The sequence below is a fragment of the Sphaeramia orbicularis genome, chromosome 16 (genome assembly GCF_902148855.1).
Source record: "Sphaeramia orbicularis chromosome 16, fSphaOr1.1, whole genome shotgun sequence".
Classification (NCBI taxonomy): Eukaryota; Metazoa; Chordata; class Actinopteri; order Kurtiformes; family Apogonidae; genus Sphaeramia; species Sphaeramia orbicularis.
The window spans coordinates 19,568,482-19,574,196 of record NC_043972.1 but is presented as its reverse complement, the minus strand read 5'-3'; the positions used below and the strand labels follow the sequence as shown (position 1 = coordinate 19,574,196).

Genomic DNA, 5,715 nt, shown 5'->3' with positions numbered 1-5,715 from the left:
TTTGATTATCCTTTAAATCACTGTGCTGTGTAATTATTTATAGCATATTTATAGAGCAAACACAGCAGTCTTTACTCCCTAAATGTCCTGATTATCTACATTTCACACACTCAGACTGGCTCGGTGCAGCCTGACTGGTCTGACTGGTCCGACGAGAGGCAAAGAGAAATAGAAGAAGAGGAGGAGGAGGTGGTGGACGAGGAGGAGGAGGGTGTGAGGCAGCAAAGAGGCGGGGCTGAGCTACAGTCAGAAAAAAACAAAAAAAAAAAAACAAAACACAAGATATGAGAAGAAAGATCCAAACAGCAGAAGAGAAGTGGGAAGCAGAGAGTCTGGAGCTTTGGCAGAATGAAGAAATACTGTGGAAATGAAGTGTGGTGATGTGCGGCTTCTCACCTTTTTAGGATTATCCCACTGACGTTCATCTACCTCAGCAGGTGAGTGTGTGTGTCTTGTTTTCCACCATCCTGTTTGACATAATGCTGCTCTGTCACTGGTCTCCTTATCTGGACTTTATCGTCTCTACCAGGAGCTTGGCACTGCATTTAAATGTGGAAATGTCAAGCTCTGTAAAGGTGGAGGAAACAGGCTGTAGACGTGGTTCCAGTGCTCAGGTTAATGACTGACTCTATAACATGGGTGGATGTGAAGGAATGCCTGAGTGTATGACATTCCAGAACAGGCAGACACCGCTCCGAATCCAGTTCTGCTGTGACTGTCATACATATGAGCGCAAATACAGGGAAGCAGCAGTGGAGGAAGTATTCAGACACTTTAGAAGTACCTTAAATATAAAGTCAACAAAGGATTTAAAGCTGATTTATCAACTTCAAACAGAACCAAATGGGCCAAAAACTCTATAATTGTGAAAAAAAATTCCCACTGAAGACTTCTGGGATTTTAACTCGTAAACAAACCATTCAAATTAAACTCACAATTTAGAATGTTTTCACTATTTTCTTTCATGTATTTCAGTAAAAATGCTAATACCAGACTGAAAATGTCATTGATACACAGTTTAAAAGATGAAATGACGACCACTACCAATGATCAGAGGCAACTGAGTTCATTATTTAACCCATGAAGACCCAGTGCTTCTCCAGTGGCAGTTCCCAAATGAATTTTTTCTATCTATTCAATCATTGTTAATTGATTTGTCACCACTTATTATAATATTATCCACTGCATTTTGTGTTTTTTCACTGTAAATTATGTATTTTCCTTTATTTAATTCACTGATCATGTAGATGGTCATAAAAGCTCAGATTAAAGTGATATTTTATTACATCAGAAACAGAGAAGACTGAAGAAAAATATTAAACAAGCGTCTCCATCCACTGTCATTGATCAAACTTTATAGGTTTTACTGGTGAATCAATGTTGTAGAAGATGACGGTGTTTCCATGTTCACTACAGAGCCTCTGAATGTCCAAATGGGTCATATCTGATGACCATGAAAAGATGATAAACTGTATTTTAAACCAATTATTTACATGTATTGATAGAATTAATGGATCAACATGTGTTAAACAGTTTTGCTTTTGGTCGCCAGTGGCTGTTTGGGTCTTCATGGGTTAAGACAAAAACCTATTTTCTTATAAGTATGAAAACTTCCCACTGAAGATTTTTGGGATTTTCAACTCCTGGTTGTACATAAACAAAATATTTAAACCTAAAATCAGATTTTAGGACATGTTCATGAGCATTTTTCAGTATTTCCAACAATAGTGGAAGGTATTCAGGTACTAACATGAAATAAATGACTGAATAAGAAATTATAAAATTATATAGAACATTTTACAATAAACTGTGCTTATTTTTAAGCACAGACAAGGTGACATTTTAATATTTTTCATCAAAATGGGACTTAATGCTTTTGGGATTTCAACTCTTGGTTGTAATAACAAACCATTTCAAGCTACACATTGAATTTATGAAATGGCATGGGTTCACAATTTTCTAAAAGTCTTATAAGAAGCTTTATTTCAGTAAACATAATAATACCAGACTGAAACAAGAAAAGCACTCAGAGAGCGCAGACCTTAGCCAAGACAGGTCTGCCCCCCCATCACCACCAAAATTTAATCATTTTTTCCTTGTGCCAGTATCAACATTTCCTGAAAATTTCCTGAAAATCCATCCATAACTTTTTTTTTAGTTACAAACAAACACACACATGCACACACATGCACACACACACACACACACACACACACACACACACACACACACACACACACACACACAAAGCAAAATGATCATAATACCTCCTGGTGGAGGTAAATATACTCAATACATGACTTAAAAGCTGAACTGACTGTCCACTGATTAACTACACAAGAATGAGACCTACATGTGTTCATTATTTAAGAAAGAACTTCTTATGAAAAGTTCCTACTGAAAACTTTTGGGTCTTTAACTCCTAGTTGAACAAAAACAAGACATTTTAAAGTAAAATCAGATTTTAGGACATGTTTGGGACCATTTTTCATTATTTTCAACAACAGTGGAACATATATGGTCCTTTATGTTCGTAAAAGTTCTAATATTGCAGAGTAAATAAACAAAGAAATGAAAAAACTGAAGGGAATAACTGACTGATTAACCAACTAGAAAATAATATGAAACACTTTATAATAAACTGTGCTTATTTTAAAAAGGGCTTGTTCACTATGATGTGAAATCAACACTTTTGGGATTTCAACTCTTGCACAAAAACAAACCATTTCATCTAAACTCCACATTTAGGACATGTTTTCAATATTTTCTGCAAATAGTAAAAAGTATTCAGAACCAGTAACATTATAAATAACAGCCTGAAAATGACCTGGATATATTAGTTAAAAGATAAAATGATCCACAATTAATCAGCTACATCAATCACATTTAAGGTCATACAAATACCTGACATTAAAATCGCTTAAAACCAAACACATTTTTCAGATCTTTTTATTGTAAAATCACTAATACCACAATGAAAATCAGTGTGATGCATGACCTAAACATTGAAATGAGCGAATTATTGACCAACAAGAACAGAAAAAGAAGCAGTTTTGAATAATTGTGCTTACTTATTAGTCATATCATGTCATTTTTTGTTGTTGTTTTTTTTTTTTTTTTACTAAACTTCCATTGCAGACATGCTTATGAGCATTTCTCATCATCCAACTTTTACATCAGCTTGTGTTTGAAGATAAACTATAAATTATCTAGTTTTAAAACAAATTTAGAGATTGTATATATTAGTACCAAAAGTCAGTCGCTGTATTAAAGTGGTGGTTATCAGTACTTTATAATGTACAGAATTTCATTAGATCATGATTAATAATGCATTCATGTAAAGGCAGGATGTCTATTATTAATATTTGCCACAAAGTATAAAATAACAATAGTGGTAATTTTTTTACTCCAATGCCACTTTTATTACAAATTAAGATTTTTACACATAACTTATGAGGAATTGATCAAATGTTTTCTTATAAATTAGACAAGTTTATATAAGTACAGATGAAATGATCCATTAATAAGTTGACAAATGTAAAATTGATGAATGGTTTAACTCATGTATTTTTATGATTTTTTTTTGGCCACGGTGAGGGTGTCATGCTGGCTTTCTGGGTCACTGTGATAGCATTTCTCACTATTTCATTTCTAAACAAACTTTTAATGGAGAAAATAATCAGCAATTTAATCCATAATGAAAATATTATGATTCATTTGCAGTCCTGTATGTATAAAATGGTACAAATCGAGCTCCAGATGAAAAAAACAACTAAAAGCAACTGACTCTGTCCAGGGTAATGAAAAGTTAAACAATAATAGAAATATATAAAATACAAACTACAGTCATGCAAAAATAGTTTCGAACCAACAACAGCAGTCAACAACTTCTGCTTTAACATAAATGCAGCAGTAAAATTAAAACTTCTGCTTTAACATAAATGCAGTAAAATTAAAACTTCTGCTTTAACATAAATGCAGTAAAATTAAAACTTCTGCTTTAACATAAATGCAGCAGTAAAATTAAAACTTCTGCTTTAACATAAATGCAGTAAAATTAAAACTTCTGCTTTAACATAAATGCAGTAGAATTAAAACTTCTGCTTTAACATAAATGCAGTAAAATTAAAACTTCTGCTTTAACATAAATGTAGTAAAATTAAAACTTCTGCTTTAACATAAATGCAGTAAAATTAAAACTTCTGCTTTAACATAAATGCAGTAGAATTAAAACTTCTGCTTTAACATAAATGCAGTAAAATTAAAACTTCTGCTTTAACATAAATGCAGTAAAATTAAAACTTCTGCTTTAACATAAATGCAGCAGTAAAATTAAAACTTCTGCTTCAACATAAATGCAGTAAAATTAATCTAAAGACATCATATATATAAGTAACACCCTGACAGGAAACATTTTTTACTGCACTATGACTTCTTGTAATTTTCATACTTTGCATACTTTTGTTGATAACACTTAAGTGACGTTTTGAGTGCAGATCATTTACCAATCAAATATTTTTTACAGTGTGACATCTGTACTTTTACTAAGGTCCCTTTACTACAGCTTTAGTAAGAATTTGCACAAAACTTCTGATGAGTTTCTATGACATCAGTTGTGGAAAAGAGCAATATTCACCACTGAGAAGTGGCCGAGTAGAAGAATAAATTAGCAGGTAGCTCCGGTATTGAGCAAATGTACTACTATATTTGACCACTTCAGGAAAGCCTATTAAACAAATACAGCAGCTCATTATCAAATTATAAGCACAAAAACCAACAGAGAGGATTGCAAATGTCAAATACCCTGTGGTTAAGAGGTGTTGCCACATCATTATGAAACAGCAGCAGGTTGAGCAGGTGTATTTCTTCACTCTGTTATTTCCTGCTGTGTTACTGGATTTGATAATCAACAACAAAAGCATAAAGGATGAAGGGTAAGGAACAAGCAACTGAGGTCAAAATGGATTGTCAGGTTGTTATATTGTGTTGTGTGTGTATATATACATGGGTGTAGATGTGGGTTGGTGTACAGATGTAGATATAATTTGGTGTGTGTGTATACGTGTATGTGACTGTATGTGTATGGGTGTACAGGTTTGTAGGGGTGTGTATATATGTGTATGGATAATCACAATCTTATGTATAACGTGATTAGGCACCATATTTTATATATCTTTTATTCTTTTTTATCACTTCTTACCTTGTATCTCCATTGTTGGTTGTCTGTTAGGATGGGTCAGTGTGTTTTTACTGCTGTCGTAACCAAATCATTTCCTACAAAGGATCAATAAAGTATCTATCTATCTATCTATCTATCTATCTATCTATCTATCTATCTATCTATCTATCTATCTATCTATCTATCTATCTATCTATCTATCTATCTATCTATCTATCTATCTATCTATCTATCTATCTATCTATCTATCTATCTATCTGTCTATCTATCTATCTATCTATCTACTTTTTTTGTATTGTTTTGTCTTTTTCCTATGTTTTGTATTATGTTTGTGTCTGAAATAAACTGAACTAAATAATAATAATAATAATAATAATAATAATAATAATAATAATAATAATAATAATAATAATAATAATATCACAGTGAAAATACTCCATGATACATTGAAGATTTACAATCAAAACCGTATATAAGTAAAATTAAGTAATTATTATCAACTAAATGTAAGTTAAGTGTGAAAAGTCAAAGCAAAA

General features: G+C 32.3%; 1 protein-coding gene across 1 annotated transcript in view; it reads left to right on the top strand.

The window, feature by feature from the left end:
- Positions 1-278: 278 nt before the first annotated feature.
- rnf183 (ring finger protein 183) overlaps positions 279-5,715 on the top strand; it is a 14,255-nt gene continuing 8,818 nt past the window's right edge. Inside the window, exon 1 of the mRNA XM_030157049.1 lies at positions 279-437. The gene's annotated coding sequence lies outside the window, so the exon portion shown is untranslated. The remainder of the gene's footprint in view (positions 438-5,715) is intronic.